The sequence below is a fragment of the Carcharhinus amblyrhynchos genome, chromosome 2 (genome assembly GCF_965287045.1).
Source record: "Carcharhinus amblyrhynchos chromosome 2, sCarAmb.v2.hapA, whole genome shotgun sequence".
NCBI lineage: Eukaryota > Metazoa > Chordata > Chondrichthyes > Carcharhiniformes > Carcharhinidae > Carcharhinus > Carcharhinus amblyrhynchos.
The window spans coordinates 31,659,079-31,673,705 of record NC_137325.1 but is presented as its reverse complement, the minus strand read 5'-3'; the positions used below and the strand labels follow the sequence as shown (position 1 = coordinate 31,673,705).

Below are 14,627 nucleotides of genomic sequence, written 5' to 3'. Positions count from 1 at the left end.
TAGCATGTGTTTTGGAAGAAACCGGAGCACCCAGAGGAAACCTACGCAGACATGGGGGGGAAACATACAAACTCCACACAGACAGTGATCCAAGCCGGGAATTGAACCCAGGTCCCTGGAACTGTGAAGCAGCAGTGCTACCCATTGTGCCACTATGTTGCCCATTTAAGTAAAGGAACAGATAGTGAATATTTGGTTTATGCATTGTGAGTATTTGCTGTTGTTTAAGTAGCTATAGAATAAAGGAAGTTGTGTTTAAGTATTTAAAGTAGATTTTGTGCCTTTATTCTCTGCAGAGGTTAAAACACACAACTTTGTGTGCCCTCCCCTCCCCCAATGTCTGGGCCCCAGCCTTGTCTCCTACTGTCTGAAATCACCCATCCTGAGTCAAGGTCAGGTGAGACAGGCACAGAAGGAATTTGTCGCACAGAAGTGAATATGGAGTGGCAATTTCTGATGCTGATTGCCACTCTGAGCAAGTTATAGCCCCAAGATTTTAGAATTAGATGAGATTCTGGTAAGGTATTGACTCTGAATTAACCCTTAATATCGCCTCAGATACCAAATTCCCAAGCTCACATTTTGTCTCGATTTACAATCGGCCACTTACTAGTTGCTTAACCATTTCAGCAATTTACATTATTGTGACAGAGTGAAAGATCAGCAAGTAAAAGTGGCAGGTTTTTCATGATTACAAAAATCAAAAAAGAGGAGATTAATATAAATGAGAAAACACTGGAAATACTCAGCATCAAAATGGAACCTGTTCGCTGCAAGATAAGTCTGGATTATTATGATCTAAAATGCCAGGATGGTGGAATCAGGTGTAATAGAAACATACAAAAGACAACTGGACATGTGTCTGAGGATCATTGAGGTGCAGGACTAAATTGGTAAACAATGCTGCTGCGGTTCTTGTACTCTGGACCAGTTGAGTGGTCAAAAAGATCCCCAATCCTTCTCAACAATATTGACACCCGGTAGGGTGTCAAAGCACAGCAGAGAGCAAGGGAAGTCCAGACTACATTTATTTCAATGCAAGACGCCTGACATGTAATGCAGATGAACTCAGAGCATGATGGCTTCATGGGACTGGGTTATTACAACAATTACTGAAACATGACTAAAGAAGGGACAGGGCTGGCAGCTCAATGTTCCAGGGTACAGGTGCTGTAGGAAAGATAGAATAGGAGGTAAGCAAGGATGAGGAGTTGCACTTTTGATTAGGGAAAGCATCAAGGCAGTACTGATTGGGGATATTTCTGAGGGTTCGCCCACTGAGTCTATATAGGTAGATTTGAGAAATAAGAAGGGGGAAATCACTTTGTACTATAATCCCCCAAATAGTCAGTGGGAAATTGAGGTGCAAATGTGTAAAAGATTACAGATGGCTCCAAGAAAAATAGGGTGGTAATAGTAGGGGACTTTAACTTTCCTAACTGGGACAGCCATAGCATTAGAGGCTTGAACAGAGAGAAATTTGTTGACTGTATTCAGGAGGAATTTCTCATTCAGAATGTGTATGGCTCAGCTGGAGAGGGGCAAAATAAGGAAGGTCAGGTGACAGAAGTGTCAGTGAGGGATCACTTTGGGACCAGTGACCATAATTTCATTAGTTTTAAGATAGCTATGGAGAATGATAGGAGTGGCCTCACAAGTTAAAATTCTAAATTAGACGAGGCCAGTTTTGATGGTATCAGGAACTTCCAAAAGTTGATTGGGGACTCTCTTGGCAGGCAACGGGATAGCTGGTGAATGGGGGGGCTTTCAAGAGTGTGTTAAATAGCATTCAGGTTAAGCACACGCATTTTGGTAGATTGGACCAGGGCAGGACTTACTCAGGTAATGGTAGGGCATTGGGGAGCGTTGTAGAACAAAGTGAACTACGGGTACAGGTTCATAGCTCCTTGAAAGTATAGTGACAGGTGGATAGAGTGGCGAAGAAGGCATTCGGCATGCTTAGTTTCATTGATCAGGATATTGAACACAGGAGTTGAGACATCTTGTTGAAGTTGGACAAGACGGTAATAAGGCCACACTTGGAATACTCTGTACAGTTCTGGTTACCCTATTTTAGAAAGGATATTATTAAACTAGAAAGAGTGCAGAAAATATTTACTAGGTGGCTAACGGGACTTGATGGTTTGAGTTATAATGAGTGGCTGGTTAGACTGAGACTTTTTCCCCTGGAGCGTAGGAGGCTTAGGGATGATTTTAGAGGTCTATAAAATAATGAGGGGCACAGGTCAGCTAGGTAGTCAGACAGGAGAATCTAAAACTAGAGGGCATAGGTTTAGGTAGAGATACAAAAGGGTCCAGAGGGGCAATTTTTTCCACACAGAAGGTGGTGAGTGTCAGGAACAAGAGCTAGTAGTGGAGGTGGGTACAATTTTGGCTTTTAAAAAGCATTTAGACAGTTACATGGGTAGGATGGGATAGGATAGGGGGATATAGGCCAAGCGTGGGCACTTGGGACTAAATTAGTGGTTAAATAAAAGGGCAGCATGGATATGTTGGGCCAAGGGACCTGTTTCCATGCTGTAAATCTCTGTGACTCTACGATAAACATGCATTTATAGCCAAGGAAATCATTAAAAATGTCCCAAAGGGACAAGCAACATCAGATTATCAAAATCTCTCTCACACAAAAAAAACCTCGATAATGCAGGTGGAGCTTTCTGTTTTCTGCCTTGAGTCTGTCACAATGTGACCCACTTCGCTTTATATGTAAAGCAAGTTGGTCAGCTGAATGGTAGAAAGCCAAACAGTGGGGAAATGATTATGCTGATGAAGAAGAAAGTTATACCCATTCCCACATTGGAAGAGCACAATGAGCAGGGTTGTGTCTCCATGGCGGATGTCCAGATTGCATTGTCCATACAGCAAAATAAAGCATCAATCCAGAAAACCCAGCAGAATAAGATTAGAAAGACAGAGTCAGAACTGACAACTTCAGGCAATAACTACAAAAGCAGCAGTCCATTAGCAAACTTGCACATTTTAGCCTGGGACAGCTTCACACTGCAGTGCATGGGGGCACTGAATTTATTTATTCAAACTAGACATAAATAGCAATGAGATAATGGCCAGATATTCTGTTTCAGGTATATTGGCTGAGGGACAAATACTGGACGAGAAACTTGGCACCCATGGCTGACTTACATTTTTCGTTGTCGCATGGCTGCAGGATTAGGGGGACTTTCATGACCTGTATGTTCAGTTCAGTATGTTGATGATCTTTCATTACAAACTGAAACTAAATCAGAACATCTCCGGTTGTTAGATAAATTGCTTACCCTCCTCAGTAATTTAGGTTGTAATGTTAATCCTAAGAAAGTTCAAATCATGCGATTTTGTGTGGTTTATTTGGGTATTGTCATTATTGAAGGTAAACGAGAGATTGGACAAAAACAAACTGATTCTATCTTACAATTGCCTCTTCCAAAGGATGTTGGTCCACTTAGGTCTTTCCTTTGTTTAGTGGGACACTGCAGAAACCATATTGATGTGTTTGCAACTGAAGCTACTTGAATGTCAGAGCTACTCTGCAAAAATGCTCCATGGCTGTGCACTGAGCTGCACATACAGGCAGTATCTGATTTAAAACGTGCTTTGGCTCCAGCGCCAGCGTTATTGGTGCCAGATCCTGATCTGCCATTTGCATTGGAAGTGGCAGCAACCGATTTAACTCTCTCAGCTGTTCCTTTACAGGAAATACACAACAGACTGGGACCTGTGACTTATGCCTCTTGACTCCTTATTCCAGTGGAACAGGGGTTTATTGCGTGTGAGCACCATCTTTTAGCGATATTTTGGGCAATACACTTCTTCGCATATATAGTTGGCTTTAACTCCCTAGCAATTTTAACAGAACACACACCTCTACAGCTTTTGTTAGATGGTCAAGTCAAATATAGCTCAGTTAGTCAAGTTCTTTTAGCGCAGTGCAGCCTTTTGATTCAAGGCACGGATACCATGGTTAAACTTAAAGTGTCCACCTTTCTAGCTGATAATCTTCATTATGGTGGTGAATGTCATGAATGCCAAGTAGTGGCAGCTAATGATCCCAATGGATCATTTGTGCCAAAACAACAGGGCAGATGACCGATGACTGTGCAGAAAGAGAATGTACAGCATGTTTATGTTGATGGATCTTCAAGGGTGGAGGATGGTGTCAGACAGACACAATAAGAAGTCTCACAACACCAGGTTAAAGTCCAACGGATTTATTTGGTAGTAAACGCCACTAGCTTTCGGAACGCTGTTCCTTCGTCAGGTGAGGGAAGATGGTGTTGTGAGACTTCTTACTGAGTTTACCCCAGTCCAATGCCAGCATCGCCATGTCTGACAGACATGCAGAGGACCAGCAAGAAAATTTGCTGCTGGAATTGGCTTTAAAATTGCACAGTAAAATCAGTGCCCAGATGGTGGAATTAGTAGCTATAGCCTATACAGTAAGCCACCCTGATATATTCTCATCTCCAGCAGACATTTACCCTGATAGCATGTATGTTTGTAATAGCTTAACAGATTTTTTGCCACTACAGGAGACTTGTGGTTTTGTGTCTGTAGATGGAAAACCATTACCATCTGCAGCCTTGTTAAAATTTATTCTTCGGAAGGCTAATGTAGGACATTTGGCATAATTACAGTTAAGGCCTACCACAAAACTTCACAAGAAGTAATGTCAGGGCTGATGATTTGGTGAAACAAAGGGTTCATTCTGGAAATTTTTGGCAGCCTTCTGTTGTGATAAAATTAATGCTGTTACATTCAGTCAGATTAATATTGAAGATTTGAAATTGTCTCAGAGTGGAGATGCTGATTTAAAACAAATACAGCAGAGGCTATATCCAGCTCCCTATGTCAGATTGAAGAATAAATTACAACGGAAAGATGGGGTGATTCTTAAAGAGAGACAGTATGTAGAACCAAGACAGGATAGGAATCATGTTATTCACCAATGTCATGATGGGCATGGTCATCAAGGCATAGATACCACACTAGAATGGATTAAGGGATTATGTTGGTGGCCTAATCTCAGTAATGATGTGAGGCATTACATTGAAAACTGTTTGATTTGTGCACTGAATAATCCCAATATATTAAAAGGAGAAGTTTATTTATTGGTGTCACAAGTAGCTTACATTAACACTGCAGTAAAGTTACTGTGAAAATCCCCTAGTTGCCATGATCTGCGCCTGTTCGGGTACACTGAGGGACAATTTAGCATGACCAATGCACCGAACCAGCACATCTTTTGGACTTGGGAGGAAACACATGCAGACATGGGGAGAATATGCAGACTCTGCACAGAAAGTGACCCAAGCTGGGAATTGAACTTGGGTCTCTGGCACCGTCAGGCAGCAGTGCTAACCACTGTGCCACCATGAGGAAAGGCTGAGGGACTTGAGGTTATTTTCATTGGAGAGAAGAAGGTTATGAGGTGACCTGATTGATCATCTTGTATGCCTCAAAGGATTGGATAAGGTGGACAGTGAGTGCCTTTTACCTCGGATGGTGATGGCTAACACAAGGGGACATAGCTTTAAATTAAGGGGTGGTAATTATAGGATGGATGTCAGAGGTAGGTTCTTTACTCAGAGGGTAGTAAGGTCGTGGAATGCCCTGCCTGCAGCAGTAGTGGACTCCCCAACTTTAAGGGCGTTCAAATGGTCTGTGGATAGACATATGGATAACATTGGAATAGTTTAGGTTAGAGGGTCATTGGATTGGTTCCACCGGTCGCTGCAACATCGAGGGCCGAAGGGCCTGTAATGTTCTATGTTCTATGGTGCCTGATGTTACGATATACTCAGCCTGTAGAGGGACCTTGAACTAATCTTCAAATTGATCACATTGGTCCACTACCGCCATGCAAGTGGGGTTACATGTATGTTCTGGTTATCATCGACATCTTTACAAAATGGGTTGAGGCATTTCTTGTGCGATCTATAACCGCTAAAGCCACTACTCAAATTTTGTAGCAAAGGTTTTTCCAAATTGGGGGTTACTACAGATTATAGAATTAGACAAGGGACAGACATTTTACTGGGAAGGTAATGCAAATTATAATGAAAATATTTAGAATTACTCAAATTCCGCATAGCATATCATCCTCAGTCTAGTGGGATAGTGGAATGAATGAACCATACTTTAAAGAGTCTGATTAAGAAGATGGTACATCAAAACAATTCTACCTGGGACATAATGTTACTTATTGTTCTAATGATGATATGAAACACTTTTTCTAGTTCCACTGGGTACGTGGAGTTCCACTTCACGTGCTAATGATAAGGCATCCAATGAGAGTTGTTGACTATCTGTTGGGGTTAAATGTTCCAGAACCAAAGCTCTTAATCATGAAAAGTTAGTGCAGCAATTGTTAGAGACTGCACAGCCTGCACATATGGCAGAAGCTGTCAAGATGGGGCAAAACAAACAATAGAGCAAGTATTTGATAGTAAGATAAATCCAGTTGAGAATGCTGTAAGGCAGAAGGTGATGCTTCATCTTTACAATCCTGTACATTTTTACCTCCTGGATTTTCAGATCCTCTTGTCACATTTAACAAAGCTAGCCCATCCGTGTACAAAGTGTTTAGACACTGGGAAAACTGACTGGTATATGTTACCCAGTTGAAATTATATGGGGCACAAAGTAATCATCAGTATCACATGATGTTAGTAGCATATGACATTGATGATGTTTCCTCAAGTGATTCAGATTCTAAAGACATTCTGAGTCCATTTCTTTTTCAATCTAGTTCAAGGAATCTTCTTTAGATACTTTTGTAACAAATGAGGTTAGACTGAAATTATCTGCAGATACTTTGGATGGACAGAATTAGTAAATACTTCTGATCATGAGGGGATAAAATTTTCTGGCAAAGAAAAGTCTAGCATCCCAAAGTTAGGAGGTCCAAATTCAGATGCGGCAGTTGAGAATTATATAAATCAGAAGTGAGTGGTGAGTCAGTATAAGGGATGGCAGAGGGATGTTGTGAGACTTCTTGAGGAATGAACAGCAACGATTGGCTAGACAGAATGCTTCCTGATCAAAATGCTGTTCAAATTAGTGACAGGCTACAAAGTAAGTTTCTAGGTAGACAGGATGAAGATCAAATTAAAAAACGTTTGCCTCCAAATAAACCTAGTAAGCTTCCTGTGCCTAAACGAGCTCTCAAGGGTGCTGAAGGCCAACGTTTGAGGATCCTTGTTACATTTTAACCATCTTGCAGATAAGAGACAGTTCATAACATTCCTTACGTCATCCAAGTTTTCTCTAACTCTGCTTGGAAGGATCTTCTCCAGTTTTGTCTCATCGATAGTTTCCTATTGCTTCTTCTCACCAGGATTGGTTCCTAACATTCCTTTTCATTATGGGCTATTTTGTATGCATCCAATGGGATGGCTGTTTGTAAATGCTCTTAGTGGTAAAACATGTTATCTGAAGTAGTAATCAATTTTTCAGCGTAAAGAATATAGTTCTTCTCTATTTAAACCAAATCTGTTCCAGCAGGAAGATGAATATTTATATTTCAGTTTCTAAGTACCAGGAGTTAATACAGACTGCACATAACAGCAGGTACCACCTTGATCTGTTGCAGGGGAAATGGTTTTTTTCCATGGGAATTATTCTTCTGATTTTGTTGAATAATGTGGGGTCATTGCAACTGACATCTCGCAACAGACATAACAAAAGGACAATGAGGAAATTTATGATTTACTCCTTGGGATGCAGCACAATATGAAGATAGACATTTATGGATGAATCCAAATGTAATGATTATGTTTGGATGTCGATAGATGTTTAAATATGAGATAACTATATAATGGTATAATCAAACCCATTGTGCCATGTTTCTGTTATAAGGGGAGTAATTATGTCACGGTGTGTAACATCTTTTAGTGACAATTGTGTACAATTTACAATGTTATGTAGAACCTATATGGCATGAAATGAGCTTGATAGAATTCAAATTCCAATACAAATTCCTGATAAGTATGAACGTGGTATTTGCAAAGGGGTTCATTCTGCAGAACAGGATCACCTTAAATATCAAGCACATTGAAGAGTTAAACCAACCTCTTTAGTACCTTCTTTGGTACATAGTGCACCTGAATTTGAATTTTACTTGACCACTACATTTTCCCACAAATGATATATTCTTGTCCAGTGAATAATCTCGGACCTCAAAATGGTTTTGTAATAACAGTATCCTGTTAGTATCTGTATGACAATATTCGTTATGAAGTGGTACCAATTGTGTTGTATTTCACTAAAATGCATTTAACATTTTGAGAAATGAAATACCATCAACCTACTAACTGAACATTTGGAAGATATTAGAACACAATTAGCTACTGCTTATCATATTTTCATTCAAGTGAAATAAACTGCTCAAACTATTGATCAGGATATTAAGAATATGAAGGAAACGAGTTGGTGGGATGATTTCTGGAACTGGGGCTCCAACGTACAAATTCATCCTTGGGTCTGATTAATATCTTATGCTAAAGTATTATCAATCTTTTGCACTTTGTTGTATTTAATTGTGTAACAATAAAGTTCATCAAATGGCAGAAAGAGATAACCAAACAGTGAATGAGGAAATATGTTTGCGTAAGGACGAATGTTGTTTGTAGTGATTAAGTGATGTATGTTTGTATGTAACATCGATATTGTGTAATTTGAATTAATTTAATTGGTTAGTTTGAGGTTTGAGTTTCAACTGTACATGGATTTGGTGATGGGTAAGTGATCAATTTTGCCTGTGGCTTCTAGGATCAAGAGGATGGATGGGAGTTATTATGGGACCTCGAGCTGTAGTCAGGATGTTGGACAGAAAATAAAATCAGGAGATTGAAATAGCATATAAAAAAGGCAATATCACAGCAATCATGGGGGATTTCTATATGCATGTGGATTGGGAAAATCAAATTGGTAGCGGATCCCAAGAAAAAAGAATTTGTGTAATGTCTATGGGATAGTTCTTTGGAGCAGCTTGTGCCAGAGCCCACTAGGGAACAGGCACTTCTGGATCTGGTGATGTGTAAATGAGGCAGACTTGATCAGGGAACTTAAGGTTCCCTGAGAGAACATATCATAAAGAACATATTATGATAGAGTTCATAATGCTGTTGGGAGGGAGACTTTGGAATTAGATATAATGGTGCTACAATTGAGTAAAGGAAACTACAAGGCTATAAGGGAAGAGCTGGCCAGATTTGATTGAAAAGGGACCCTAGCAGGAAAGACTGTAGAACAGCAACGGCAGGAGATTTTGGGGATAATTCAGAAGGCACAACACAAATTCATTCCAAGAAACAGGAATCATGTTAAGGAGAGGATGATTCAATTGAATCTTAGTATCAGTCTTCATGACGGAAGACACCAGTAACAGGCCAGAGCTTCAAGAGAGTCAGGGGACAGAGGTAAATGTATTGGCCATCACTAAGGAGAAAGTGCTAGAAAAGCTGAAAGGTCTGAAGGTGATAAATCAGCTGGACTATACCCCAAGGTTCTGAAGGAGATAGTGGAGGAGGTTGTGGAGGCATTAGTGGTACTCTTTCAGGAATCAATGGAGTCAGGGAAGGTCCCAGAAGACTGGAGAAAGACTAATGTAACACCGCTGTTTAAGAGAGGGAGGAAGAAGATGGGAAATTATAGGCCAGATAACCTGATCCCGGACCTGGGTAAGATCTTGGAGTCCAATATTAAGATGAAATTGTGGAGTACTTGGAAATGCATGGCAAAATAGGGCCGAGTTAGCATGGCTTTGTCAAAGGGAGGTCATGTCTGACAACTTTGTTAAAATTCTTTGAGGAGTCAATGAAAAAAATGAGACAAAGAAGAACCAGTGGACATGATTTATTTGGATTTCCAGAAAGCCCTTGACAAAGGTGCCTTATGGGAGGCTGCTAAATAAGCTAAGAGCCAATGGTGTTAGAGGCAAGGTACTGACATGGATAGAAGATTGGCTGACAGACAGAAGGCAGAGAGTGGGGATATGGGGGTCCTTTTCAAGATGGCAACTGGTGACTAGTGGTGTTCAACAGGGGTCAGTGTTGGGCCCACAACTTTTCACTATGTATATTAATGATCTGGAAGATGGAACTGAGGGCACGCTTGCCAAATTTTGTGGAGGATATGTAGATATGTAGAGGGACAGGTAGTGTTGAGGAAGTGGGGAGGCTGCAGAATGACTTGGACAGGTTGGAGAATGAGCAAAAGTGGCAGATGAAAAACAATGTGGGAAAGTGTGAGGTTATGCACTTTTGTAGAAAGAATTGAGGTGTAAACTATTTTCTAAATGGGGAAAGGCCTCGGAAATCTGAAGCACACAGGGACTTGGGAGTCCTGGTTCAGGACTCTCTTAAGGTTAACATGCAGGTTCAGTTGATAGTTAGAAAGACAAATTCAATGTTAACATTCATTTCCAAAGATCTAGAATACAAGAGCAGGGATGTATTCCTGAGGCTGTATAAGGCTCTGGTCAGACCCCATTTAGAATATTGTGAGCAGTTTTGAGCTCCATACCTAAGGAAGGGTGTGCTGGCCTTGGAGGGCCATAGAAGGTTCACAAGAATGATCCCACAAATTAAGGGTTTGTCATATGAGGAGCAGTTGAGGAATCTGGGTCTATACTTGATGGAGTTTAGAAGGATGAGGGGGATCTAACTGAAATTTACAGAATACTGAGAGGCCTAGATAGAGTGGACGTAGAGAGGATGTTTCCATGAGTGGGAGAGACTAGAACTCAAGGGTACAAGCTCAGTGTGAAGAGACATTCTTTTAAAACTCAGATGAGGATGAATTCCTTCAGCTGGAGGGTGGTGAATCTGTGGAACTCATTGCCACAGGGGGCTGTAGAGGCCAGGTCAGGATCAAGGATTATTGGGAAAAATCAGGATAATGGGGATGAGAATCATATCAGCCATGAAGACGGAGCAGACTCAATGGGCCAAATGGCCTAATTTTGATCTTGTATCTTATGGCCTGCAAAGAGTTAACTTTTAAAATGCTAAATGATCTTTAATTATGCAACCATGACTTTTGATTAAAGTTTTTTTTTGCTATGCTGGGATTTCTTGTGGCCAAGTGGGCCTGGAACTTATCAAAGGTCACAAGATGTTAGATGTAACAAACTGTCCTTGGCATTGAGGAGTTCTTTACAGATCTTAGGAGCCAGTGTCCCTTGTATGGGCATTATAATGTAAATTGTATGTACATACAGGCCGAAGCATGATTGAGTCTGGAGTGACCAATACCTCTGTCCTGGCTCTATTTGATTGGCCTAATCGAATGATGCAATTGGGGTTTATGATCAATTCATTGGCTGGTTACCAAGGAACATTTGGAGTTTAATTATGCTAACTCAAAAGTGCGAAAAACTTAGGGACTAAGCTAACATGGAGAGACTACATCTAGAAGAAGAAGATAACAAAGGGCTGGTTCCATGTGACAAAATCCTGGGCAGGTCTTAATTGCAAGTGGAAATCAATCGCAATCAAAGAATCATCAAATCCCTACAGTGCAGAAGGAGGCCATTCAGCCCACCAAGCTTGCACCTACAACAATCCCACCCAGGCTTTATCCCTTCAACCCCACATATTTACCCCACTAATCCCCCTAACCTACATATCTTAAGGCACTAATGGACAATTTAGTATTACCAATCAACCAACCTGCACATCTTCGGAGTGTGGAACAAAACTAGAGCACCCGGAGGGAGCCCACACAGACACAGGGAGAACATGCAAATTCCACATATACAATGATCCAAGGCAGGAATTGAACTGGCATTGTGCTAACCACTCTGCCACCATATTGCCAATTTAAGTAAAGGAACAGATAATGAGTATTTGGTTTATACATTGCAAGAACTTACTGTTGTTTACGTAGGTACAGAATGAAGGAAATTGTGTTTAAATATTTAAAGTTGTCTTTATTCACTGCAGAGGTTAAAACACACAGGTTTGTGCAACAACGTCTGGCTCCACCCCCAATCCATCCCAAAATCTGGGCCCCAGCCCTGATCACTCCTGTCTGGAATCACACAATCTGACTCAGAAGCTCAGGCGAGAAAGACGTGGAAGGAATTTGTCAGACATAAGTGAATATGGAGTGACAACTTCTGACGCAGATTGCCACTCTGAGGAAGTTATGGCTCCAATAATTTAGAATTAGATGAGATTTAGGTAAAATATTGACCCTTAGAATTAACCCTTAAAATCCCTTCACTTACCAAATTCCCAAGCTCACATTTTGTGTTGAATTGCAATCGGTCACCTTACTGTTTGCTTAACCATTTCAGCAATTTACATTTTTGTGACACAGTGAAAGGTCAGCAAGTAAAAGTGACAGGTTTTCTATTTTTTTTACAAAAATCAAAAGAAGAGATTAATTTAAATGAGAAAACACTGGAAATACTCAGCATTAAAATGGAACCTGTGTACTGCAGGAGTCCTAACTGAATATGCGTAACATACCACCTTAACATCCACCTCCCACCAAAAAAATCGAGAGCAATTGGCCTGCTGAATTTCCGGCAAGGCTGGAGTGTTGTGATCTAAAGTTTTATTTATTAATCACAAGTAGGCTTACATCCTGCAATGAAGATACTATGAAAATCCCCTAGACGCCACACTCAGGCATCTGTTCAGGTATACTGAGGGAGAATTTAGCATAACCAATGCATCTAACCAGCACGTTAGGACCGTGGAATCAAGTGTAGTAGAAACTTTCAAAAGGCAACCGGACATGTATCTGAGGTGGGACTATGATTCTCGGGCTCGAGAGCAGTTGAGTGAGCAGAAGGATCCCTAATTCTTCTCAACGATATCAACATCTGATAAACATGGATTTATAGCCAAGGAAATACTTTAAAAAGAGTGTCTCGGAGAGACAAGCAACATCAGATTATCATAATTTCTCCCACAAAGAAAAATCGCTTTAATGTAAGTGGAGCTGTTTTCTACCTCGAGTCTGTCGCAATGGGTGACTCACTTCGCCTTACGAGTAAAGCCAGTTGACCAACTGAATGGCAGAAAGCCAAACAAATGGGTGGGGAGAAGATCATATCGATAAAGAGGAAAGTTATACCTTTTCCCACATGGGACGATAAGGACTGTGTCTCTATGGAGGATGTCCAGATTGCATTGTCCAAACAGCAAAATGAAGCATCAATCCGGAACACTCGGCAGAAAAAGATTCGAAAGACAGAGCCGGATCTGACAACTTCGGGCAATAACTGCAAAAGCATCAGTCCGTAAGCAAACTTGCACATTTTAGACTGGGGCAGCTTCACACTGCAGTACATTGGGGCACTGAATTTATTGGCAGCTTGTAAACCTGCCCAACTGGCAGAAATAAACCCGTCCCTTTACTATAAATTAACATGATATATAGAAACAATGTACAAGGGTAAGGGGGGGGGGGGGGGGAAAGGGCAAGAGGCACTAAGTCATAATGCTCATTTGGAAAGACGATACAGGCAATGTTGACTAATTGCCTCCTCCTACGTCTTAACAATTTTGTGATTTTTTCCCCCCCAGAATACAATAAAAAGCTTATCGCATTACACATTTACAGAAATCTGTATATTACAATGAATCGCGGTGAAATGGTTCATTACCTATTCTAGAAAGCTGCCAGTTACTTGCATTCAACTCCTTTCAATCCCAAGTTTACGGCGTGTGAGCTCAGCACATTGTGTAGGTGGGAAGACACTTCCTGCGTCTGATCGTCGCGATTATTTGAAGCTCTGCAGCACCTCCTAGTTGCTTGTTAGTTAATCATTCGAGGCCCTACAAATCGATCCCACTTTTCATCCAGTTAAGAGAGGACAACTCAAATACGATGGAAGGGAGGCAGCAATTCGTTTTCCAAACACTGAATTGGGAAAGAGCAGAAAACAAATGTCACGCTTCAAAAAAAATTGCCCCTTAGAGTCCTGAGATGTGTAGGTTAGAGTGATTAGCGAGTAAACGTGTAGGGAGGGATATGGGGGTAGGACCTGGGTGGGATTGTGGTCGGTGCAGACTCGATAGGCCAAATGGCCTCTTTCTGTACTGTAGGGTTCCTATGATTCTAACAATGACGGAGTGGCAGTACTTTCACCCCAGAATCTGAAGGTCATTGGTTCAAGTTTTTCTTGAACTTCACCATAAAATCTAGGCTGACACTCAGGTCGTGACAGAGGGAGTGCTGCAGTGTTGAAGGTGCATTCTTTGGGATGGCTTTTTTTTCCAACTGTTTCCCTTTTGAAAAAGAAAGTTGTGAGGAAATTTGATATAGGTATGGGCAGGATGGTAGCCAGGGACTCGGATTCGATTCTTAGCTTGGGTCACTGTCTGTGTGCAGTTTGTATGTTCTCCCTGCATCTGCGAAGGTTTCCTCCCACAATCCAAGGATGTGCAGGTTAGGTGGATTGGCTATTCTAAATTGCCCCTAGTGTCAGGCGACTAGCAGTATAAATGCATCGGGATAGGGCCTGGAAGGGATTGTGGTCAGTGCAGACTTGATGGGCCAAATGGCCTCCTCCTGCACTGTAGGATTCAATGAAACCATGAGGGGACATGTTTAGGATAAAGAGGGAGAAACTGTTTCCACTTATGAAAGGA

At 41.2% G+C, this 14,627-nt stretch overlaps 1 protein-coding gene across 1 annotated transcript in view; it reads right to left on the bottom strand.

The window, feature by feature from the left end:
- LOC145360489 (putative thiopurine S-methyltransferase) overlaps window positions 1-13,772 on the bottom strand; it is a 67,448-nt gene extending 53,676 nt beyond the window's left edge. Inside the window, exon 1 of the mRNA XM_080215734.1 lies at window positions 13,640-13,772. The gene's annotated coding sequence lies outside the window, so the exon portion shown is untranslated. The remainder of the gene's footprint in view (window positions 1-13,639) is intronic.
- Window positions 13,773-14,627: the final 855 nt, after the last annotated feature.